The 26,147-nt window shown below is 43.7% G+C and overlaps 1 protein-coding gene and 1 pseudogene across 1 annotated transcript in view; both read left to right on the plus strand.

Annotated features, from left to right (window-relative positions):
- Positions 1–3,844: 3,844 nt before the first annotated feature.
- On the plus strand, positions 3,845–5,828 carry LOC114634702 (annotated as a pseudogene).
- Positions 5,829–7,067: 1,239 nt separating this feature from the next.
- LOC114634709 (aromatase) overlaps positions 7,068–26,147 on the plus strand; it is a 107,886-nt gene continuing 88,806 nt past the window's right edge. The window contains exon 1 of the mRNA XM_028783325.1: positions 7,068–7,159. The gene's annotated coding sequence lies outside the window, so the exon portion shown is untranslated. The remainder of the gene's footprint in view (positions 7,160–26,147) is intronic.

Raw genomic sequence — 26,147 nt, forward strand, 5'->3', positions numbered from 1 at the left:
GGAGGAGGAGGAGGAGGAGGAGGAGGAGGAGGAGGAGGAGGAGGAGAGAGAGAGAGAGCGCGCGAGCACGCAAATCATATTGAATCAATAGAGGAAAGTATCATTTGCTTTTTAATCACCCTATTGGTAATAGATTTTGTTTCATATTTTATTCATAATTTATTCAATCATGTTCTCTGATGTTCCTTCCTCCCTGCCTTCTTATTCAATGTGGGTCCCCATCACCAGTCAAGCAAGTCACTGTAAGATTTTCCGGTGTTCTTCTTGCTCCCAGGCTGCTAGCTTATGCAATCACATGTGGGTGGTTGGCCCACGAGGTGGTTTATTACAGAGCTGATCATGTTGCTCCCCTGATTACAGTATCTCAGCCGCTTCCCATTCCTGTAACTCTAGGGAACTCCACCATCTCAGATTTTAGACCACCCTAAATAACCTGAGCACTGATAGTATCAATGAGGTACAACTTGGGTCCAGCCCAGACTCAGCAGGACCAAGCAAGTAGTCTGGGGAAGGGGTACCAACAGACAATGGATTTGTTATCAGATAAGCTTAATGGTAACTAAGAATATTCAAGACACTTCCCAGAAAGTTATGGCTTTATTAATCCTTGGAAATGACCTAAATGCCCATATCTAACTAAGTAGGAGACTCTTCTCCTTGGAAGGGGAGGGGTCTGGAGGCCAAGGGTAGGAAATAGCCCATCTATGTATGCGTAATTTCAAAATACGGCCAGCCTATCATGTTGCTTATCGATCGACAGGGCTGATAAATATTGTCAAGGAGGGACATATCTTTATATAGGTCAAAAGATAGAGAGGGGAGGGTGAAGGGGGCAGAGCTTCCTGTTTCCTGGTTCTATCTGTGATGTAGAAAAGCTGCACATGTTCCCTACTTCCTGTTGTCCCTGGCAATATCTTGTGATAAAATTTAACCTGTGGTATTCAGAAATTCATTTTTGTTGTTGTTAGAGATGGTGCTTTACTTTCTATTTAGCTGAGGATGACTTTGAAGTTATGATCCACCCCAATATTGGGATTACAAACTTGTATCAACACTCACAGCTGGAGTGTTTTCTTGTAGCGTGAAAAAAAAAAGAAAAAGAAAAAGAAAAAGACATCCATGTTGGTTCAACAGCATCTGGTTTCTTTGTGGCGAGTTTGGGAGTGGGTAGAGTTGGAAGGAAAATGCTGGGGGCATCGGCTCCCTGACTTCTCAGTGGGACTTCTGGATGTCCTCTTGGAGCTTAAATAGAAATGATACAGTATTTGGGTGGCAGACACCCCCTAGGAAGAGAGGGAGAAGGAAGGAAGGTCTGTGGGCATGGTTGTTGAGATCTGTGTGGAGGTTTACAATTTTTAAGCACTTTCTACATTACCTTTTAGGGGAAAGTCAGAGGTTCACTCACCATCATTTTATGTCCAGAGCAGTGGATTTTGGAGGAAGCCATATAAATTTCCCAAGTCCTCAAACTTGGGGCGGGGGAGGGGAGGAGCAAAGCACACCTCACTCCACAGTTCTGTGTTGCTCAGGTGGTTCAGGTCCCACTAGTCAAAGCTAGTTTTTGAGGGGCCTGAGCTGATATTTTTTCCCCGTGGGGCATCTGCATTTGAGTTCTTCTGGAAACACTGTAGGAAACATGACTACTCCCTACCTGATTGTGGCTAGGTACTTCTCAGAAGGCAGGAAAAGGGCTGGAGAAAAGCCAGACGTGGTAGACGGCTCTGAGTTCTGGTTTTTCCCAAGAATGTGGCAAATGTGCCCAGACTGACTGAGAGGAGTTAGGCTGCTGGGGCTTGTGGCCTGTGGAGGCTTGGCTGGATTCCGTTAATCATACCCCAACTTCCCAAAAAATGCTCTGGATAACTAACTTGATTCCAGTCTCAAGGTCCAGGGCTTAATGACTGAATTTGCAGTGCACAGACTCTGTTGCTACCTATAGAATGAAGACTATGAATCATGCTTAGCTGCTGGGAGGTAGGGACAAAAAGCTTTGGATTGGGAGGTTTGGGTTAGCAACTGTTGTATTATGATGCCCCCTCCCACCTACCAAAATTCCTGGTTCATATCTCTCATTATCTTTGTTGTCTAACAAAGATCTATAATAATGCCAGAGTATTTGGACACCAGAAAAGGAACATGCTTCTTTTCCCTTCAACTCACACTCCTCCTGGGCTCCTTATGCAAATAGATTTTTTCTAGCATACAAAGTAAAAAAATAAAAACCTTCATACAAATGGTCCTTGATTTACTATAAAAAGCATAACAAGACTATATCAATTGTCAGGAATAGACTCAGCCAAAATCATCATGCCTTTTACTAATGCTAAGATTATATTACTATGGGCAATCAATGAAGATTGACAAAGAGCTTGTAGCAACAAATTTCCTAAGAGTAAGTATCTTTAGTTTATAAAAAGAATTGGATTTTCCCACATATTGGAAAGGGAATGCCAATTCCTCAAGCACCTAAATTCTATACTGATGCAAATAAGTTGGGAATGGCTGGGTATAAGTCAGACAAATTAAGCAAAGTAATTCAACGTCCATATGCTTCAGATCAAAAATCAGTTGTGTGCAAGCCTTATGGTATTAGATTTTTCTATATCTCTTAATATAATTGCTGACTTAATCTGTAGAAATAGTTGTTTTGTGCACATAAACTGCTGCAGTTATTCAATACTTTGGAACTAACTTTGATATTTATGAAACTGTAACAGGCAATCAGAAGTAGAACTACCCATTGTACATCATGCATATTTGGTCTCATACAGGCTTACTAGATCCATTGATGCAAGAAAATGAGGAAACTAATCAATTATTAATAGAGAATGTGTTAGAAGCTTCAAATTTTTGTGAAAAACATCATGTTAACAGTAAAGGTTTTTTTAAAAAAATTATCACCTGGCAACAGGCAAGGAGATTATAAAAAAAATACCCTGCTTGGCCTCTGTGTAACCAGACTCCATTGTCCACGGGAAGTAACTCTAGGGCATCAACAGAAACGAAATCTGGCAGATGGATGAGTTTCATTTTTCAGAATTTGGAAAACTAAAGATTGCACATCGTATCATTGATACATACTTGGGGTTTCAATGGGCAACTGCTTTGAGCTCTGAAAAGGCTGACTCTGTAATTATGCATTTATTGGAAGTAATGGGTATTGTGGGGATACCTGTACAAATTAAGATTGACAATGTCTCCACATATGTCTCCAGTAAGATGAAGCAATTCTGTGCATGTTATAATATAAAGCGTATGACGGGTATACCACACAATCCCAAGGATAATTCATCATAAAAATCTAAAAGAGATGCTTAGAAAACAAAAAGGAAGAATAAAATCACCCAAGGATAGACTAAATAGTGCTTTGTTAACTTTAAATTTTCTAAATGTTAATGAGAAAGAACTAGTAGCCACCAAGAGACACTGGGTTAGAGAAAAAAATAACAACCAAAAATGTAGAATTAAATCAGCCTATATACTATAAGCATGTGTTAACGTCAGAATGAAAGTCTGCAAAAGTTTTGCATTGGGAACACAGACTATGTTTCAACAGGAAATTAAAAGCTGTGGATAGCATCAACACATAAAATGATTAGAATTGAGCAGGTGAGGTCTTCTGAAAACATTGGCCACTGATCTGAAAGAGTTTGGTTCATTGAAAATGTCTCTGTTCATAAATTTCTCACTAAACACTGCACAATCAATGGCTTAAAACAGAAAGGGGGAAATGCAGTGAGAACTGTGATCGCTTTAGAAACATAGAAATGTTATGGTAACATGTTTTTGTTTTAATCCCAGGTGTGGGATATGGTGCTGCTTCAGATTGTCCACAGTAGCTGACATGATTTTGCCTGCTGCAGGTAATTTTTGCAAGTGTGTGACATTTGGAATTCTGGGGACTTGAAAGGGTACATAAATGCAAAAGAGAGGAGTAGTGGCTGGTGCTCCTCCTGCTGCTGCTGTTGGTAGTTGCTGGTTGGAGATGTCCTGACTATGAAGATCAAAACTGCCCTAAGGAACCCAACGCCCCCTATCAGCAAGAAGTAGTCTAATGATATCAATGCCCCCTTTCCCCACTACCCCTCCTTTTCTCCTACCCAGTGTAGTCCCTGAGCAGCTTGCTGTAGGAGCTGTCAAAATGGGCACACCTGGCAAAATGGTGGCACCTGTCAAAGCAGACACAACTTCCCCCTTTGCCTGCAGACATCATAGGAGCTGTCCATGGTGGCAGCACCTCCTTTTCAGCTTCCCCAAGCAGCTCAGCAGGGATGGTGCCTCAGCCAGAGCTGCCTACAGCTGGGAAGGACTTCCCATCCTAATCCATGAGCCCAATGCAGGGAAAGGGGGTGAAAAGCCACTAATCCGTGAGCAGAAAACCCCACCAATCCCAGAGCTTCCCATAAGTCCCCATCAATCACTGAACAGGAGAATCCACCAATCTCTGAGCTCCTCAAGCTCAGGACATGAAATCTCACCAATCCTCACTCTGGAAATCTCTGACCTGGAAAGCTCTGCCCCCTAAGAAATCCTATGTAAGCACTACTCTTTGCTCAATTCCCTGATGTCTTCTGGGAGCAGAAGCAGCCACCCCTAGGTTTGTCCCTCCAATAAATCTCTTTCATGAGGTGTGCTGCCTGGTGTGACTCTCATCAGAAGAGGCCCAGAAGCATTGACTAGAAGAAGCAAGGGAGAAGAGCAGGTGCTGAGGTGCCTGATTTCCTCAGCTTAGCTGGGGATACCCTCCCCTGGGAATTGCAGCACCTCTGCTGTGGAGGTTTCTTCTCAGAGCTGTGTAGGTCCTGGTTTCTCATGTCTCAGGATGTCCTTCCATTGGGATCCCTTCTCCCCTCAGAGCTGTGTGGTTCCTGGGTTTCTGAGTCCCAGGATACCCTCCTTTCCGAGCAGGAACACTTACATCTAGTTTTGGGGGTTCGAAGGGATAAGGGTAGTAGAAATAGGAACCCCAAAAGTAGCCAAAAGTCCAGCTACACCCCACTATAGGACAGGCATGATGCTTTCCATCTTACAAAAGGAAAATCTGATGTGCAGCCAATGTAAGCAGCCTACAAAAACTGCTTTATAGAGACCCCATGGCCACTTAGGACAGAACTGGGTCTACAGCACGAGCTCGCTCAAGCTATCCTTGGCCTGTCAGAAGCAGAGCGTGTGCATGGACTGTGATACTCAGAGTCCCAAAGGTCCTTCCCATCACCAGCTGCTTACCCTTGCTAGATGTGTCAACGAGCAGTATTGCTGTGTATGAAACATGTAAGGCATGCCTTCACGAGACTGCTGCAGCTGGTGAAGGAACCTTTAATAATTACATCGATCCAGCTGTTCAACTGATTGTCACCTAGGATGAACTCTAAGCTGTGGGATGGGGAGTATTTGTAAGGATTTTGTTTTCACATCTGACAGAGCATACTCTAAAATGTTCTTGGATCTGCTTATCTCTTCACTATAAACACAGTTATTTCTCACCTGATGTTCTGGTGCCTTAAGAATTCCTTCTGAGCTCTTCAGGCTTGGTTTTCAGTTCCAGCAATGTGGCTAAATGCACCAAGAAGGTCGCAATTGTTGAGAAATATGGGACCAGCTGCGGTGCCTCTCTCCAGAAAGTGGTGAAGAAAATTGAAATCAGCCAGTACGCCAAGTACACTTGCTCCTTCTGTGGCAAGACCAAGACGAAAAGATGAATCATTGGCATCTGGCACTGTGGTTCCTGCATAAAAACAGTGGCCAGTGGGGCCTGAACCTACAACACCACCTCTGCAGTCACAGTGAAGTCTGCCATCAGAAGGCTGAAGGAACAGAAAGACCAATAGAAGCCCTACTATCTGAGACTTGCCCAGCCTGCAATAAATGGGTTAATTTATGGTTTTGTTTTTTAAAGAATTGCTTCTGAGAATGGGGTTTTTGTTTATAAGGGAATGGATGAATACTGTTAACAAATTAAAATCTTCTAGAATTTAGGTCAACTTTAATATATTTATAATATAAAACATGGACTCATTCTGACTTTGATTCAGGAGAGGTTGGAAAAGAACATGAGGAATTTAGTAGATGGGACAGGTGACGGGGCCAAACATGAATGGGGTGGGCAGCTGAGAACAGAGCCTGGCAAGGACTGTCCCCTCAGAGTTGGACAGTGAGTGCAGAGGGCCTTTCGTACAAGAGGGTTCCATCCACTCCCTTTGGCTCTTCATGGTCTTTCCTGCGGACATTCTGGAAGAATGCAGGAAGGTGACCTTGGGGGAATATGTGGTTCATGTTGGAACACTGGACTTACCACATTGGAAAGATGCCCTCCTGGAAGCCTAACAAGATGCAGCTCAACTTTTCAAATGCTGGTAACAAGAAAAATTTCATTTTCAATGGCCACTTGTGTCCTGAAACTTTCAGCTCAAATAACAAAGGTGTTCTGGCTATGACAGCCACGGACAGGACACTGGGGGTCTCTGTGACAACCACAGCCATCGAAGTAGTGACCTGTGGGAGGCAGGAAGGTAATTTGTTTCAAGATGACTAAGTTGCCAGTCTTGGTTCAAACTTTTGGAGCCTGCACCTGAGTTTGAGCTATATTTGAGCAAAGTATAATTTGGTGAAAACTTTCCCTGTGATAAAGAACTCAATCCTCTGTGCACAATAAAGAGTAAGATGTGACTATATTGAAACTCTGTGAAGCATGAGTGGTACCTTCCATAAAGATAGGGTCTGTAGATTGGCAAGCTCACGATAAGGGTCTTGGGGAGGAGCTGATGGGGACTTCCACACAGATAGCACAGAGGTCACCAGGCTATTAACCATTCCTCCTCCCAGCCTTCAGGATGGATACCAGGTACTACAACCCTTCCTTTGAAGGGATAAGCCTGTGTGTTTTGAATTCCTGGTTCTAGTCCTATCTATGAGCACAAGGACCTGCCTACCTCCCACAACAAGGCATGAGGAACAGCATGTCCCTGATTCCATGGAATAGCCTGCTGGAATTTGTGACCTCTAGAACCCATGCTGGGAGGACTTGACAGCCCAGCCCCAGGACTAGCTAATGCTGAGGCAGGGTGGGGATTCCAGGATAGGATGCTGGCCTTGGCTGTAGGGGGCATACATATCTGGAGCCTAGCCAGAGGTCTTTGTTCTGGTCAGCACACCAACTCAGGTAAGTACCAAGAGCCTGGAGTTTATGGAAAAATTTGCTGTTGACGATTATAGTTGTGCTCAAATGCTCTCTTAATTGGCAGTTTGAACAGTGACAAGACTGTTCTGTGCTTTGGCGGGGCTGAGAAGGTGCTAGAATGTGGTAGGATTGTCTCTAGGGTACAACAAACCTGGTTTTGTACCTCAACTTTATCATCAGCTAAGTAGATTTGGGAATATGGTTTCACTTCTTGGAGACCTGACGTTTTCATCTGTGCAACAGGATGCTATTGTCTCAGGCTGCTCGAAGCAGTGTTAGATAACACATAGCAACCAACGTGGTGCCTGACATACTAACGTTGGCAGGGAAAAATAAGCCCTCACTACTCAGCCTGCCAGGTGTGTCTGAGCAGGGTCCGAACGGTCCTCTGAATTAATGGTAGGCCTGGATCCTCAGCCTGCTGGCAGACCTTCAAGTCTCCTCTTGGAGGTGTGAGGGTGGGAATGGGAACTGGCAGCACAATCCAGTGCTTTGGCTGAGTCAAAGAACAAAATCCTCGTTTCCATCTCTGTTCCAAGTCCTGCCAGAGGCTGCCTAGAACTGTGGGATGCTGCTGGATTGCTGGATGACCTTGGGCAGTCCTGTCTGAGAGGAAGTCTATTTGTGCTGACTGTCTGCCACGGGATGAAGTCAAAGCTTACTAGATTGGTGTTCAACCTCCCTTCTCGAGTCCACTTGCCCCACCTCCCATGGGTCTTCCTCTTGCCCACTGATTCCGTTCTCTTCTTGATCCCTCAGATAAAAACTTACATTCCCAAGCCTTTCTTTTCTTCTTTATTCTGAATTGAGCCCGGTTTTGTGTGACAGGAAAATGAAGAGTTTAAACAAGAGAGTTGTTTTTCATGTCAGCAAAGCTCACAAGAAGCAAATCTCTAGCTTTGGCTTCTAGGTTCCCAGCCACCTGTCCTGATGTTCTAATATTAACACCCCAGCTCCTAATTCTATACGGGGGCAAGGCTTCAAACATCTCATATTAAGCCAGCAGAAAGGGCAAGGAGGGCCAAAGATGTGTTCTGTTCCTCAAAGCAGGTTTCTTAATTGTCATACGTGACACTTAAATCTTACTGGCAGGGATTTAGCCACTGGCTCACATCTAGATGCAAGGAGAGGGTAGGGGATATTTTGAACTCTTATTTGTAATAAAATTGATAGGGAAATTTGGAGGTGTAGGTCCACACTAACAAGCACAAAAGCCTGGCTTAGTTCAATCTGCTTTAAAAAAAAAATAAGAAAAATAAAAAGAGAGTAGTCTTTAGCATGACCCTATTCAATAATGTGCCATATAATTATCATCATGGGCCTCGGGATGGAGAGAAGATTGGAAGGTTGGGGTGATATGTGGGGAGTCCATTTAGGTAGAGGTTGTGTTGGCAGCTTGAACCCGGAAATGGTTCTGAAAGGTAGAGAGTTGTTCATGGCTCTGAGGGATCTTTGAGAGATAGGTACGCATATGGTCAGCAGGCTTTGGCGACTGATTTCCCATCCCAACAAAAGAGGGATGGATGGAGGAAACCAGCGTTCGTGAAGGAGACAAATACCTTAATGACCAGAGCTAAAGCAGCACTCTGTGCAGTGGGTTGTGGTCTTGGGAGAGTTAGGTTGCATCTCCAGGGAGGCTCCTGAAAGTCTTGTTGCAAAGTAGGGTTGGAGAGATGAATCTCACGGCTCTCCCATGGGCCCAGAGTTCTTCAGGTGTCCCAGGTCACCTGTGTAGGAAGCTCAAGGAGTCTATAGGCACTAGACAGCCTGTGATGGTACCCCAGAGATACTGGTTTCCATTGTGAGGAAAATAAGCTTCTAGGGTTCTGCTTCATGATTTCTTGCCTCTGTAAAGCCTTGTCAGCAGCCTGCATTGATGATGTGAGCCTTCAGACACATTGTGGTGACTGTGCGATCACAAGGCTATGGAAGATACACCATATGATTGGCTATACGCAGTAGCATTTCCAAGGGGCAAGTTCCTTCCAGGTCCCATGTTCTGCCTGGGCATCTTGCTCTATACCTCCAAGTACTGGTCTTTTCTTGACCTTTTGATGGCTTAGAACTCAATGGTGTCTCTTTTTTGTCCCAGCCTTCATACTTCTGCACTGATTCTGATCTAAGGACTTTTACAACCTTCCTGGGGACTGTTTGCTAGAGATACTGGACCCTGATGGAGACCTCTGAGATCAGTATAATTATGACTATGCATTTCTTTAGGGTCTACGATGGCCCAGTGCTGTGATGAACTCGTTATCTTCAGTTCTCAATCCTCTTGCAAAAATCATGCCTCCAGTTCCATTTTATCAATGACGTAGCTATGGGCCAAGATCTATGTCCCAAACTAACCAGCACTGCATGCCCACTGTCTTGCTCATCCTGTATAAGAATTAGACAAGAGTGATATTGTATTAGATGCTTCATAAATGATATATATTCACATCATTGAGATAAGCACTGCTATTCTCTTTTAGAGGATGACAAAAAAAAAAAAAGTTTGAAAGAAGCAAATTATCCCAAGGTTGCATTGCCAGTACAAGGTCAAATAACGTCTAGCATCAAACTTTGCTTTCTTTTTCTCTCTAGCTACCTAAGCCAGAAGGTAGAAGGTTCCAAATCCTAAAGAAGAAAGCACAGTAACTCTGGAATAGTGTTGTTTTGATATGTATCCCAAGCTGGATCTCGTGTATCCCAGGCTGGATCTCATGTATCCCAGGCTGGATCTCATGTATCCCAGGCTGGATCTCATGTATCCAAGGGTGACCTGCAATTCACTGTGTAGCTCACTGGGGCTGGTCCTGAGCTCTAGGACAGCTTGCCTCCACCAAGTGCTAGGATTACAGGTATGCAATTACCATGTCCAGCTCTAAGTTTTGACCTGGCTTGAACAGCTCACAAAGGATAAAACAGAGAAGGGTTCGTAGATAAAGTGAACCTGTCAATTTTTTAACGTTCCTTTTTGTTCTCAGTAGATGACAGAATACCATGACTCAGGGTTAACACAGTCTTTGTATTTTTCTTGAAAAGGAGGCAATGTAAATAAATGAGTCAAGAATGGTTCATGAAGTGGGGCATGACCTCTGGCAGAGCTAAATGGGACCAAGGGACTCTGTTGATAGGGAGGGGGTATAGTGAAAGTAGAGGTTGGGGCATACAGTGAAGCCTGTTAGAGCTGCTAAACCTGTAGAGGCAGTCCTGAGAACCCCACCTGACTAAACCCCCAGCACTCTCTAGTGTCAAAGAGTGAAGAGGGAAGATATTTTTATCTGTAGGGATGGGGTCCAGAACTTTCCAAATTTGGGAACCTCTACCAGTGCCCTGGATGAGACAAATGATGGGAGAAAGATGGAAAAATCTTGGAGCTGGCTCCAACATCATCCTGATCCCTGGAGGAAGGAGCTGAGATGACTTGAGTTTACTTCAGCTGGCTCTTTAGATGTGAGATGATTGGACCCTAGCCCATGGCAGCAATTCACAGCTTGGCTAAAGGACTCTCAGGACTCCTGATCTTGGTGCTGAACAAAAGACAAATTGGAAGCCAGGAAAGCTGGGTCTTTCTCCAGCTTTGTCCTGGATGGCCTTCTAGAGTAAATCCCTCCACCCTGACTCAGACTGTTTTCTCTAGGGAGACACATGATTGCTACCACATTGGGATGATAAAGTAGGACAATGCACACCGACTGTGTCCATAGACTGTGAGATATGATACAAATGGTAGTTATTACACAAATTTAAATACACTCACAGATTTGTTGTCAAACTCAGAATGTGACTCTACAAGGCATTCCATTCTTTAGCACCTTCAAAACAGGGAGAAATTGGAAGTGCATTTAGTGAGAGGGAGAAGTTATCAACAGAGCTTCCTGCCCTAGTCTTGGGTTCTTGGTGGTACTCAGCAGGAAGCTGCTGAAAGTGAGCCTCCTTTTGTTCCATAACCACCTTCATTTCAGTCACAGCCCTGTTATGAAGGTTGTTAACACTCCTAGCAGAGAAGCCCCAGCTTTCTTCATGGCATTTGGGTCTGAGTCTGTTTCATCAGAACTCCACACAGGAGCTGATGGACACGGAAACTTTTGAACTAAAGAACATTAGGCTTAATCTTCAGATTTTTTTTTTTAAAAAATAAGGAATTGAGATCCTGACAGTGGAGCTTTTCCTTTTTCAATAGCATAAGTGTCAGCACATGAAGTAACGTTTTACCTCTTGGCACTTTAACACAGTCTTAGCTTTGGTTGACTCGTCTCCTACCTGCTCCTGTCCATCTCTTCACCTTTGACCCCACTTGGACCCTTCCACCTCTAGCATTTCTTCTGCCAATTTCATACTACTTGATGTGTCCCTATTCTCAGCCTCCTTTTCTCCTCTCCTGGGTTCCTTTCTACTTTAACCTCTGCCCATACTTACTCTCACATAAACACACACACACACACACACACACACACACACACACACTCATATACACAGAGACATACACACTTGGAAACACACAAAGACACACAGAAACAGACACATATACACACAGGTACACATAGTCACATAGACATACAAATGCCCACACACACACACACACACGAGTCAGTGAAGTAGCATTAACAGTAAGGAGTCTGGCCCTTGTTTGTCTCAGGGTTACAAACATGCTTTCAGAGCCCAGTTGGGTAAGGAAGTAGGTAAGATTCATTGGATTTTTATTGAATTCCTTGAACTATGTCTTTTACCAAATTTGGAAACACATTCAGTCATTATTTTTCAAATATATTTTTACATCAGTTGCTATCTCCTCTCCTCTACAGACTCCAGTGACCTGAACACTGTTTGATGTTTCCTCCTACAGTGCTGAAGCCCCGTTCCTTCTGCTTATGAGGCGAACATCTTTTGCTGGCTTACCTCCAGTGTGCTGATTCCTCTGTCATTTGTCTCTTGCTGTATCCAGTCTGGACTCTACGTAGTTCAGCCTGGCCTTGACCCACATATCTCAGCTTCCTTAACACGGAGATCACAGGTATCAGTGATCTATGGTACCCTTTCCACTGAGTCCTTTGGCTTATTAAAATCTCAGACATTGGGTTTCATGGTTACGAAATGTTCACTTGATTCTTTTAAGTCTAATGTCTTTACTAAGAACTATCTTTCAATTCATTTAATTTACTTTTACTTCAAAAAGAATAGTTATAATAGCTGTTACAATAGGCTTAATGATTCACATATTGTTTTATCTTTCTTCTTTAGAAATGATAAAATTTTTCTGGTCTATGTCATCCCAGGTTTTCAAATTGTATCCTGGATATTTTGATAGCGTGCTTTGAGACTTGGGTCTTGTTAAAATCTTGATATTTGTTTCATGTTGCTTAAGCAAGCATTCAATTTCTTTATTCTAAACTGTTTTTTTTTTTTTTGAGACAAGGTTTTTCTCTGCAGTTCATACTGGCCTCTAACTTGTGATCCTTCTCCCTCAAACTCCTGAGTGCTAGATTATAAGTGTGTGTTATTACATTCACTATCACTCTTGTTCTCAAAGCCTTTGGTGTGCTATTTGAGTGTGTTACACATGTATAAACTGAAGCAAAAATGACTTAAGCTCCACATGCAATCTTCTCCCTTTCCCATGCAGATTTCCTCACCTCTCCTATGTCTCTCTCTCTCTCTCTCTCCCTCTCTCTCTCTCTCTCTCTCTCTCTCTCTCTCTCTCTCTCTTTCTCTCGGTGTGTGTGTGCTTTCACACCATGTGGCCTACCCTCAGAACAAAGTGTCAAGAAGGAAAAAATGAGGGCTTGGGCTGGGGCACACCTCAGAGGTTAAGAGCACATGCAGCTCTTGCAGAGGACCCGAGTTTGAGTCTCAGCATACACACTGGGCAGATTGTGACTGCCTGTCATTCCAGCTTCAAGGAGATCCAGTGACTCTGGCCTTTGCAGGCACCTGCTTTCTTGTGCACATTCCTAGACACAAACATATAGCTGAACCCAATTAATGCTATGCAAATGATCCCAGCAGCTGTGGCCAGGAATGCCTATGCTGCATGTAGTTTTATACATTACTTTCCTTTAGCTCTGGAAAGTGACCATGCTACCAGCCTCCACTTGGCTTCCCTTGAATCCTTGAACAAAACACACACACACACACACACACACACACACACACACACACACACACAGCCTTTTATTTTGATATGCTTAAAACAGCCCAATGGCTAGGCCACTTCCTAACCTCCACGTGGCTAATCCACCTTCTGACATTCCCAAGTCATCACTTACTAAAATCTGTATTCCATCTTCGCTGCCCTGGACCCAGTTGGGCAGCCGTCCACTCTTTCCTGGCTCCTACATGGCAACTATGTTCTCTGTCCTGCACCTTCTCAGACATGACGTCTTGGTTTTTTTTCTCCCAGCATGGCAGATCTCACTCCCTCCTCCTTCCTCTGTCCCTTGTCCAGGAATCCTAAAAGTCCTATCTTTGTCTCCCTGCCCAGCCATTGACCACTAGCAACTTTATTTACCAATCAAAACCAACTGGGGACAGGGTTCCCTCACTGTCTTACATGTAGACATGCAGATTCTCATGCAATTTTGGGGACCAGATTAACATAATACAAGCAGCATTAGACCAAATCCACAACATTTCCCCCTTTTGTCCATTCAAAAAGGCTCCTTTTTCTCAGATATGCTTTAAACGTAATTATAACAATTATGTACATTGTAATGTATGATATGTATTTATAACATCTAGTTCATCATATTTGGCAATTTTGATAAATTATCATCTATCTTAAAGAGTTTACAATTCTGTGTCTGAGTTTTGTTGAATTTAATTTGTATTACCTTCTGAAAACCACCCTTTCAAGTCTAGATCATCTTCCTTAATGTTAAACCATTTAAGTTTGATTATAAGACTAAAATTAGTCTTCAACCCTGTCAGAGATCTGAGAATGAATTAAATATCTGAATATAGAGGAAGCACAAAAATATAGCTTCCAAAACTTAAACAATTTTAGAGACAGCTGGCTGCCTGCACAGTCCTCCATATTCCTCATAATGTTGGAGCATCTGTCTTCAGCCTTCTGGGCCAGAACCATCTGACAGACCTTAAGTGAGTATGAGGAACTAGCTTACCCTGTCCTGGCAGAGCTAAGCTGTCAACTATCCCACATCATGTGTTCTGTCTTGAACAGTATTTTTTTGTCTGCAGATGAATTAGGGCAATTCTTGCCCAGTAGATACCTTGCCACATGTGATGGTTTATATATGCTCAGCCCAGGAAGTGGCACTATTAGAAAGTGTGACCCTATTGGAGTGGGTGTGGGTTCAAAGCCCTTATCTTAGCTGCCTGGAAGCCAGTGTTCTCCTAGCAGCCTTCCAATGAAGATGTAGAACTCTCAGTTCCTCCTGCACCATGCCTGCCTGGATGCTGCCATGTTCCTACCTTGATGATAATGGACTGAACCTCTGAACCTGTAAGCCAGCCCCAATTAAATGTTGTCCTTATAAGAGTTGCCTTGGTCATGGTGTCTGTTCACAGCAATAAAACCCCAACAAAGACAGAAGTTGGTACTGGGAGTGGGGTGTTGCTGTGATAGGTCTGACCATGCTTTTGTTTGGAAGAAGGTCAATTTTGGGACTTTGGATTTGGAAAGCCGTGGAATGTTTTAAGTAGGACTTAATGAGCCATCCTAGTAGGAATATGGAAGACTTTGTTGCTATGAATGATTTGGACTGTGTACACTGGACCAAGAGGTTCAGAGGAGAAGAATTTCAGTATGTGGCATAGAGACTGTTTTTGTGGTATTTTGATGAAGTATGTGGCTGCCTTTTGCCCTTATCTGAAGAATCTACCTGAAGGTAAGGTAAAGTGATTTATATTAATTGCATTGACAAAGGAAGTCTCAAAAAAGCCCAGTAGAGACTTTGTTCTCTGGTTAAGTCTCATGAAGAGCATTTTGAACAAGCATAGGAAGCTTAGAAAGGAAACATATAAAATATATGGTTCTGGTATTAAAGGTGCACCAGGAAGTAAAATAGAGCTGAATCCTGTGTTCTAGGAGATAACAGATTAAAGGAGTGGGACTTTGAGGCAAGATCCTAACCAGCTAAATTTAGATCCAGACACGGTGGTACATCCCAGGAGACAGTCATACAGATCTCTGAGTTTAAGGGCAATCTATAGAGCAAGATCCAGGACAGCCAAGCTTAGACAGTAAAGGCGCTGGCAAACAGAAAGCTAGTGATGATGTAATAGAATAAGGGGGCCATGTTCCAGCTTCTGCAAGCAGCAGCACTCAGCGGCTTCCGCCATGTGTCTCTGGCTTTAGAGTTCAGAATAGAAGGGACTACTGGGACAATTGGTGCTGGTTATCTGGAGCTAAGAAATTAGCAGTGATTAAGAAGAAACCAACATCACTGAGGTGAAATCTGGGAAGTGTTTTCTGAGAGCACAAGGAAGCTATGTGCTAGAGATAGCCTAGGTTGTACCTTGTGCTGTAGCAGTACTTGGTTAATATGTAAGAATCACCCAGGTGGTACTGGTTTTGAAGCATGAGGGTGTCATGAAGAGTAGCTGAGTGTTGGCACTGTGAGAGGCCATGGAAGACCACTGGTGAAGGTGCAGCCTCACTTGTAGTTGAAGGGGTCATGTAAAGGACTTGAGGCTTGGCACCATGAAGAGAGCCTATGAGAAGCTATTGGTGAGGCCTAGTTACAGCACAAGACCCGAGTATATTGGAGATGCCAGTGTCATGGGATAATCACCAAGAACAGCAGCAGCAGTGGAGTAGATAAACCTGAACTTAGAGGGCAAAACTGAAGAGATGATGCCAGCCCTTTGGAGGAGCCCAGAAGATCATGTCTGGATTCCAGACATTGAAACAAAAAGCTGTAACACTGACGTTGCCTTGGAGACCCCAAGATGTTTGAGATTCCAAAGCCATTGACTATCGGCTGAGGAAAGCTGCTAACAGGAGTGGAATCATCCCAGGGGAAAGAAGTTTGTTATAGTCAGCAAAGATGAAAAAGGAGTTGGAGATCTGAAGACCTCCTTGAAATCAGACATGGAGATGCAAAGTTTGAGTTTGCCCAGCTGGTTTCCTATCTTGATTTGGGGATTATAGTTAAGTGATTGGATGAATCTCAGAAGAGACTTTGAACTTTGGACTTTTAACATTGTTGAGACTGCTATAGATTATGGAGGACCTTTGAAGTTGGACTAAATGTATTTTGCATTATGCTATGTTTAGGTATAGTTCCCATAGACTCATATGTTTGAACAAGCCTATTGGGGCCAGGGAGTGCAATGTGATGGTTTGTATATGCTCAACCCAGGGAGTGGCGCTATTAGAAGGTGTGGCCCTGTTGGAGTAGGTGTGTCACTGTGGGTGTGATGCTCATCCTAGCTGCCAGGAAGCTAATATTTTCCTAGCAGCCTTCAGATGAAGATGTAGAACTCTAAGCTCCTCCTGCATCATGCTATTCTGGAATCTGCCATGTTCCCACCTTGATAATGGACTATTGAATCTCTGAACCTGTAAGCCAGCCCCAGTTAAATATTGTCCTTTAAGAGTTGCCTTGGTCATGGTGTCTGTTCACAGCAATAAAACCCTAATTAAGACACCATAGTTGGAGCAACTCCATATGGGGTAATGATGTTCAATATCTTCTTTGAAGTGTGAAGTGGGTGCTGTCAGGAGCATGTGTCCTAGTCAAAAGATGAAATGAAGCAATTTTAAATGTCAATGTTGAGGATCTTTGGTGCTTTTGAAGACTACGTCTATATGGTATATCTATATAGTAAACCTTGACAACTCAGATTTGAAGATTCTGGGAAGTGTGCAGAACAGCATTTTGATATGGAGATAGGGCTGAATCTGACATAAAAGGGCTGGAGAGATGCGGTATCAGTTAAGAGCACCTACTACCCTTGCTGAGGACCTGGGTTCACTTCCCAGCACTCATGTTGGGTGGCTAACAGCTGCTGCCTATAACTCCAGCTTCAGGGGGATCTGACATCTCTAGCCTCCAAGGGCACCTGCACCCATGTGCACACACCCACACACATACACATAAAATACAAATAAAATTTAAAGTTAAGAAGAGTAGAGGAATTTGAGGCTATTTGCTAAGGAGGCTTCTTTTTTAAAGCTGATTATTTAACATGCATTTGTGTGTGTGTAACTGTATGAATGTATACCATGTATGGGCAAAAGCCCACAGAAGTCAGAAGATGGTATTGGATCCTCTAGAAGTTGTAATAGTTGTAATCCCAACAATGTGGTGCTGGGAATTGAACACAGATTCTCTACAGAAGCAATAGGTGTGTTTACCCACTGAGCCATTTCTCTAGCCCTAGGAATTAGTTCTTTACAAGATTATATCCTTGTTGTAGTAGGTCAGATTGATGTTGCATGTGATTCTGGACTGCATGGCTTAGCCAGCAAGCATTTACTTCTTATGCTCTTGGAGGTGAGGAGTCTGGGATCAGGTGCCTGTAGGGCCATGCTCTGGTGAGAGACACTCTTCCAGATGCAGACTGCTGACTTCTTGTATTTTTGGTATGTGGAGAGACAACCAAAAAATCTCTCTGGACTTTATTCTTGCAAAGCCACTCATCTCATTTAGAAGGCTCCACTTTCATGACTGAATTACTTACAAACCTTGCCATTTCATTTCCTAATACAATCACCCTGGATATTAAATATCAATGTGTGGGTTTGGGGGGTCACAATATCTTCTAGTTTATGACACTTCTTTACTCTTTTTCTGTATTCACCCTTCTCTTTCTACATGGAAGGAACACTAGGGCACTGAATCTGGTACAGAGGTAAAAGATAGGAAGTAAAGAACTTGAGCCACCTCTGGCAAGTTGCCATTGTATCAGCAAGGGTACTCAGTGCACTGGTTAGCTTACCACCTTTGGGACCACTCCGGTCTGTGCAGTAAGTGTTACTATTCTTGGTAGACAAGAAGTCTGGGACACAGAGGTTGCCTGGTTTTTCTCAAGGTATTAGCCAGTAGATTGCAGAGTAGGGTCTAGGTCTTCTAAGTGTGAGTTCTGCTGACTGTGGCAGCCTTTAAGAGTTTGGGATCTGACTACATTCTATCTTTATGCTGATGCAGTCAGTGCATTTTCCCAAGCAGCATAATAGTCATATAGGTGTTTAGGGAAGAGAGAATGTACAACCAACATTGAGGCCTGGAGATTCACAAGACAGGAAGATGCCCACTGGGAACCCAAGGTCAAGTTCTGTGTGTGTTGATGTGTGTGTATTCTCATGCATGCACTTGGAGCATAATTCAAGCAAGTACTTAAATCCTTCTGCCCCAAAACTAAGACATTCAGAGAATTTTCTGTCCTAGTTAGGGTTACTATTGCTCTGTTGAAACACCAAAGCAATTTGGGGAGGACAGGGTTCATTTGGCTTACCCTTCCACATCACTGTTTGTTCTAGAAGGAAGTCAGGACAGGAACCCAAACAGGGCAGGAACCTGGAGGCAGGAGCTAAAGAGGCCGTGGAGGGGTCCTGCTTGCTGGTTTGCTTTCCCCTGCCTTGCTCAGCCTGCTTTTAAAAATAGAACCCAGGACCACCAGGTTGGGGATGGCTTCAGTCACAAGGAGCTGTGCACTCCTCCATCAATCACTAATTAGGAAAAATGCCTTGCAATCATCTCATAATGAAGGTATTTTCTTAATTGAGGCTCCCTCTTCTATGACTCTAGCTTGTGTCAAGTTGACATAAAACTAGCTAGCACATTTTCTTAAGAAACTAAACACTTTCCCTAGCTAGTAGCTTTTCCCAAGCAGTGGCCTTACTTTCTGAGATTTGTTCTGCCTTTGACTCCAGCTGTTTAAGTATAGCTGCATGAGTATGTGCAGACCCTCCCAGCCTTCCCAACTTTTCACCCGCCTTTGTTCAGCCCTCTAACCCTGTTCCCCCTCACTCATCCTTGCTTCAGAATGGGCTCAGGGTTGTCCAGGTTGTACCTTCAGGGAGGCCAGGATCATTTCTAGAACATGTTCCTCTGACCAGAAGGATGTCAGGGGTAGAAGACTGACCTGTGGGGATTAGAGGCAGCTTCAGAGCAGCAGGGCCCTCTCTCCTTGTTCCCACTCATCGTCCCTGCTGGCCGAGGTTCAGAGCAGAGCTGGGAGCATTTACATGTGTATACAGAGGACCTCTCTCCTTCTCAAGTGGACAGTGAGGGGCAGAATCTTGTTTTCCTCCTCTGGGGATGTGGGAAGTGCATTTTCTTTGGGGATGGATTCTCACTAAGTAGTTCTGGATGGCCTGGAACTAGCTGCCTAGACCAGGCTAGCCTTGACCTGACAGAGATCTGCCTACTTCTGTCTCCCTAGTGCTACAACTGAAACTGCTCGTTTTAGTCCAAAGCACCCAGGGCTGTTTCCTGTCAGTTTTTTTTTCTTCCCATCTCCTCCCACAAGTCTTTGAATTTAAAGCAAGGATAGAAGTGAACCTTGCTTAAGTCTTGACTCTTACAAGGGCATTAATTACCCCCTTTGCTTTGTGGCTGAGGTCTTGCTACCCTGAGGGAGCAGTGGCCGCCCTTATCCTTGGTGCCCCCACTGTTGTTTCCCTAGTCTTTAGGTTCAAGGTATGAGGTTATTGATCAGGTTCACAGGGTCTGTAGAGAAGATGCCAAAACAATGTAAAAAATATGACTGGAAATATGACTAGCTTTGAAGCTAATCATGTCTCAGGATGCTCCTCTTCTAAGACATTAATCCCATGAGGAGGAAACTGAGGCCACCCTGGAACTGTCTTCTTATCTGGGGACCAGTAGACATGTGACTGCCTATGGATCTCTGGGCGGAAGCTGCATGTCCTGCTGCCAGTTTGTACTCAAGGAGCACCTCTAAGACTGCAATGTCATACACCTGGAGTGTGACTTATATTTTAATTTCAGATATTCTCAGTTAGTCATGAGCTCTGCAAGAGCATCTGAGTGAACTCACAATAGCTGTGCCGAGAGAGAACTTTGGCAGCCCTATGTTGTAGGATTCCCTTGAGTGACATCATTGTGTTCTCTCCATCTCCACTACCATGGCCTGGCACCTCTGTGTCACTTTGTCATAAACTTCCATCAGGCCCTCTACTGTGGAACCAATCTAAATACTGTCAATCGTTGTGAAACTTGGTTTTCTTCTTTCCAAAGGCCCTTAGCAGCTTTTCATTGCTACAGGAAAGGCTTGGGGTTGGCAATTAGGGCCTCCCTGTTAGTGGCTTTTCCTGAACATTCTCTGAACATTCTTTCTCAAATGCCTGATTGCCACACAAACATACTTAGACTCTTCCAGTTTTCCCAGACTTGTGCTTTCCCTTTTCCAGATCTCATGTTCTCATGCCTTGCCTCTCAGAATGGTCACTTCAAGGGTTAAGGCTGCAGCCTGGCCACCATAGGTTTGGTTGATTTTCATTCCCCTAAGCAGTAACACTGTGGGTTTTTTTGGGGGGAGAGGACCTCTTCATCCATGTATGGTCCTTCTGTAGGTCTGTAGTTTGTGTCCATGTTCTGATGGGACAATAGAGTCATGGTATTCTCCTGTAGAAGGAGTGCTTAGTGTTCTATTGCCCCATCTACTTGGCAATTTCAAAAAGTTTGTCATTAAAAAAGTGTTTATTTTCCTGGTGAAGACTTAGGGCTTTTGAAAAGGAAAAGGAAGAGGTAGAAGATTTTTCCTTTAAAAGATATATTCCCTGAGAATCTTATGTAACTTTTGATTATTTCGAATGTTAAAAAGCAGTATCTCTGGCTGGATGTGATGGTACACACCTTTAGTCCCAGCATTTGAGAGGCAGAGACAGGTGGATCTCTGAGTTTGAGGCAAGCCTGGTTTACAGAGTGAGTCCAGGAGTCTGTTACACAGAAAAACCCTGCCTCGAGGAACCGAAAGAAAAAAAAATAAGGAAAAAAAAAGGAAAAGAAGAAAAACAAAACCCCCAGCTCCTCCAAACCCTCTTTAAAAGATTCAAATATTAAAATGATTCATCAGCAATAAAAGCTCCCATGGGTCTTCTAAAAGAAAAGGGAAAGAGAGTGAGTGAGGGAGAGGGGGAAAAGGAGATGGAAGAACTGTGCTAGAAAACAGTCTTGAGTTTCCAGGGATAGAAGTGCAGCATTTGCTGCTCTTTGCTCAGCCTCTCAAGCGTGTAAATCTCACCCCTGCCCTTTCACCAGCATTTGGTTATTGGGAGTTGGAGCTACAGCCAGAGTGTCTCCTCTGAGCACTACCTCTTGAATCCTCTAGGGAGGATTTTGGGTTTAATCCTTTTCAGGGGTGGGGGACTCACTTGAGGAGATTGGGTTCCTCTGTAGGACTAGGTAGGCTTCAATCACCTTGCCCACAAGAAGCACTCAATATTTGACTGCTTAATCTATTTTGTGGTTTTTATCAAGTGTTTTAAAGCTGGAGGTTTTCTTGCTGCCTTAGTTTCTCTTGGGGCGCTAGCAGTTCTATCTGCTTCTGCTCTGCACATCTTTTTCCTTTATCCCACACGCTGCTTTTCTATTGCTATATAATTAGTGACCGCCAATGTAATCTGAAACAGCCTTTTATCTGACATAAATTGAGAGTGTGGGCACAGGTAGGCTATATCCTCTACTGACATCCAAGGACAAATCAAGGTTTTGATCATAGCTTCAGTTTCCTGGGGTATAAGGTGGTCTTTCAAGCTCTCTACTTCTTAATTCCAACTGTGACATGCTATCTGCCATTTTTGGTACATGGCCTTCTGCGCTTGTGACAAGTTGCTTCTTTAAGGCCATCCACCATCTCTGGAGATGCTTGTCACCACGGATTTCTGAGAAGACTTGCTTCCTGTTAAATTATTTGTGATCAGGTCAGGGCCACCCAGGAAAATAGTCACTTTAATCCACCCCAAGTCAGCTGACTAGGGGCTCGGTTAGATCTATGAAATTTGTCTTACATAGGTAGCAAGATAGGAGATGGCATTGAATCATATTCAGACTTCTTGCTCATCATCAACAGTAGCATGTGTTTGAGGGAGAGGAACATTGGACATCTGAGAATTTTTCTGGACACACCTCTACCTGCTATGATCCTAAGTCAGTACTTTCGATAACAAAATATTTGATACCGGGTAATTACATTTTAAAAAAGTGTGTGTGTGTGTGTGTGTGTGTGTGTGTGTTGCTTGCATGCCTGTGCACCAAATGCATGCAATGTCTTTGGAGGCCAGAAGAGGACGTCAGATTCCCTAGAACTGGAGTTACCAATGGTTGTGAACCACCATGTAGGTGCTAGGAATTGAACCCAGGTCCTTTGGAAGGCAGTCAGTAGTCTTAAGCACTGAGTCGTCTCTTGACTGTGTGATTTGTGAAGAATGGTGATTAATTGGTCCAGGGTAGAAATCTAAAAGTTTAGTAGGTGAAGACTGTTTCAACTCATGGCAGAGCATAAGGACACACTGTCAGGTGAAATGAGAGGCTGCCGCAGTGCATAACCCTCTCTTGAGGTAACTTATCCCTCATGAGAGTCCCTTGAGAACTTCATTAAGTCAGCTCTTAACAAACCCACCTCTCCACACCATCCCAACAGCAACCAAATTCCGACATGCATTCTCAAGAGACAAATCATACTCAAAGTATAGCAGGACCTTAGTGCTCCTTAACTCCTGAGATTTGTCTTGATCTACACCGTGGTCTGTTTACTATGGTACTGGTGATAGGGCTACATGACTTCTTAGCTCTCAAGTTTTTCCAGGAAAGAGCCTCTGCTGTGTCTCTGAGCCAACACACAGTGCATGCATGTCCTAGGTGCCCAGAAGAGATAGGCCAGTGAGTGGACAGGCCATAAGTAGGCCTACAGAGTCGTGGAAGCGTGGAGGGGTGAAGGTGAGCAGTGAGGGTGACGGAGCAGCACCTTGCTTGCTTTAGGCTGTGTGCTTGACCTGTAGTATTAGCACTTCTCTCTGCATTATTCCTTGGTGTCTCTCTCCATCATTTCCCTAGGCTTCAGTCACACCCTCACAACTCTGTCCTTATTTGTCTATGACACACTGAGGAATGGTCTGTGTCGACAGTCAGCAGCTGCTACTTAAGGTACAGTGAATGACCTGTTTTTAAACACAACCTTAAAGGATTTTATTTTTTCTAACCTTAAACATCTTGTGAAAGTCTTACTTTTAAATGTATATATTCGTGGGGGGTAAGTGCACATGTGTGCAGCTGCCAAGGAGCCCAGAAGAGGGTGTTGGATGCCCTGGAGGGAAAGTTACATGCTGGGAACCAAATTTGAGTCCCCTGCACATTGTAGTAAGTACTCTTAACTACTGCGCCATCTCTCAGGTCCCTTTTACTTTAATTTAAAAAAAGATGTAGTTTTTATTTGTGTGTGTGTGGCATACATACAACACTGGTGAATATTGCCTCTATTTTATTTAAAACATATTTTATCTTAGCACATGTGTTTTTGTGTTTGTGTGTGTGTGTGTATGTGCATGCACACACGTTCGTATGAAGCATGTGGGTGCTGGTGCCCTCAGAGGCCAGAAGAAGGCATTGGATAGCCTGGAGCCAACGATTCAAGTGGTTGTAATGAGCCCCCAAGGGTGATAGGAACTGAAGTCAGGTCCTCTACAGAGTAGCAAATGCTCTTAACCACTGGTCTTTCAGTTACAAGCATTTTAACTTTTAAAATTTATATTTATTTATGTGTATGAGAGTTTTACCTACATGTATGTGTGTGTGCCACATGCATGCCTGGTGTCCAGGGAGGTCAGAAGAAGTTGTCAGATCTCCTGGACCTGGAGTTAAGGATGCTCATGAGTTACCATGCTGGTGTGGTGCTGGGAACTGAACCACTGTTCCCTGCCAGAACAGCAAATGTTTGTAATTACTGAGCCATCACTCCAGCTAATTTTTTTTATAGCTAGATTTACTTCATGTGTAAGAGTGTTTTGTCTACATGTACCATGTGTGTTCTTAGTAACCACAGAATTCAGAAGAGGATATTATACCCCCTGGAACTGGAGTTATCGATGGTTGTGAACTGCCCTGTGGGTGCTACAAATCTGACCTAACTCTTTCAACATGCTTTTGGAAGACCATCTTAATTATTGTTGTTACTGTGACAAAATACCTGACAAGAAGCAACTTCAAAGAAGGGTTGGTTTGGGCAAGTATGCTCGAAGGCAGGTATTATCAGGGGGAATAGAAGTGAAATAATATAGGTACTTATAAGAATGGCCAAAACCCTCACAGAAACTTTGCAAGACTGTGTTGATTCCTGAGTTTTCTAGAATATGAACCACCAGTCAGACCTTGCAACTGACCCAAAAGATCAAAATGTTTGCTAAAATCCTGCTCATCAATGCACAGAACATACCAGAATGGGTAGAAGCCTTGGCTTCTGCCTCTACTACTGGTCTCTTTCTCGATCTCTTTCTTGATCGTTGTCCCCCTAACATTTGCCCTATTCCTTTAACATTTTTCTTTTCCACTTGGCATTTTAATCATATAGAGAGGTCTCTGTGATGCATCCTCCTTTTCTTGGCTTAAGGAAATACAGATGCTGGCCTGTGGGGTCAAGATCTGAAATCCATGTTTGGAAGAGAGGAGTCCATGCTACAGGAACGTTGTTGCTCATTACTTTACTATACTTCTGTTGTGTGATTCATGACCCTTGAACCTCTGAGCACCCCTGAACATGAGAATGTGAGATGGAAAAATCATCTTTATGTTCCTTGGGGCTAGCCTTAATAATTCTGATATCTTCCATCAAGAAAGAACAACAAAAACCAAGGATCTGTTCACCCTGTCCTGCCACAATCCTCTAACAGGAGAACCTGTCCTTCAGAAGCAGAATTGTCTACTCTGTTGTTTTCTGCTTTCTCTGTGTAGCTCTGACTGTCATGGAACTCACTTTGTAGACCAGATTGGCCTCTAACTCACAGAGATCTACCTGCCTGTGCCTCCACGGTGCTGAGGTTAAAAGACGAGCACCACCACGCCTGGCTAAGTTTCAACCCTTGCCTTTTTCAATGCCCTATTCCTATCCCATCTCTGCCCTTCAGGTCAAAGACTCCTGGGAACAGCAGCATTCTAAAGCTGTTAACAGCTGAAGGCTCCCCAGGGGATTCTGTCCCATGGTGACAGTTGGCAGAAGCTAGTTCAAGAGAGAGGTCTTTCAGGCATCAGTAGGGAGAGAGCAGGAGAGAGAAGAGGACATTGCCAGCCTTAGAAAAAAAGCAGATTCCCACCCTCTGCTCCTTCTAGCTCCCTGGCACTTTGAGTCACAGTTAGGGCTGGGTTCATCCTCATGTCCTCTCACAGTTCTTACAGGGAATCCCCTGAGTTCACCCTTGCAGGGGACCCAGAGATGAATCAGACATGGATCCTGCCCTCGAGGAACTTACTTTTAGTGGTAAAAATGACCAGCAAGTAGACAGCGAAGGCAACTGTAAGGGTCATCTGGCTTCAGAAGAGAAACCCAGAAAATAGAGGCTTTAAAGGAGGCTACATTTTAACTTCACCTCTGTGTACTTTCTAGGAGACTATATGTATAAATTAGGGCTACTTCTACTTATGGTGCCAGACACTTGTGGTCCAAGACTGTGGTCTGTGTGTGTTAGGTCTAGGAACTGACTAGAAAAAAGTGTCAAGGAGACTACGGTGAGGACACTGAGGGTGGGACATGGTTGCCTTAACACTTTTCCCCAGTGTTTGCTCAGACAAAAATAGGCAATTATTTAGAATGACTACAATTGACAGTGAAACCTAGTTGAAAAAGTGCCCTCCTGAGGGCAACTAGGCTAACCACTGACCATCTACTCTATGAATTTTGGAAATGGGAGAGTTGGTGGCACACCTTTAGCCTGAGCAGGGTGCCAATTCCCTTGGGTAGCTAATGTCCCTTTGCATTAGAATGGGAGATGAGACCTAGAACAGCGGCTATAATCAGGAATGTTCACTTGAATTTGCAGTAGTTTCAATGTTTGGCTCATGTTTGT

The sequence above is a fragment of the Grammomys surdaster genome, unplaced genomic scaffold (genome assembly GCF_004785775.1).
Source record: "Grammomys surdaster isolate TR1022 unplaced genomic scaffold, NIH_TR_1.0 1057, whole genome shotgun sequence".
Lineage (NCBI taxonomy): Eukaryota > Metazoa > Chordata > Mammalia > Rodentia > Muridae > Grammomys > Grammomys surdaster.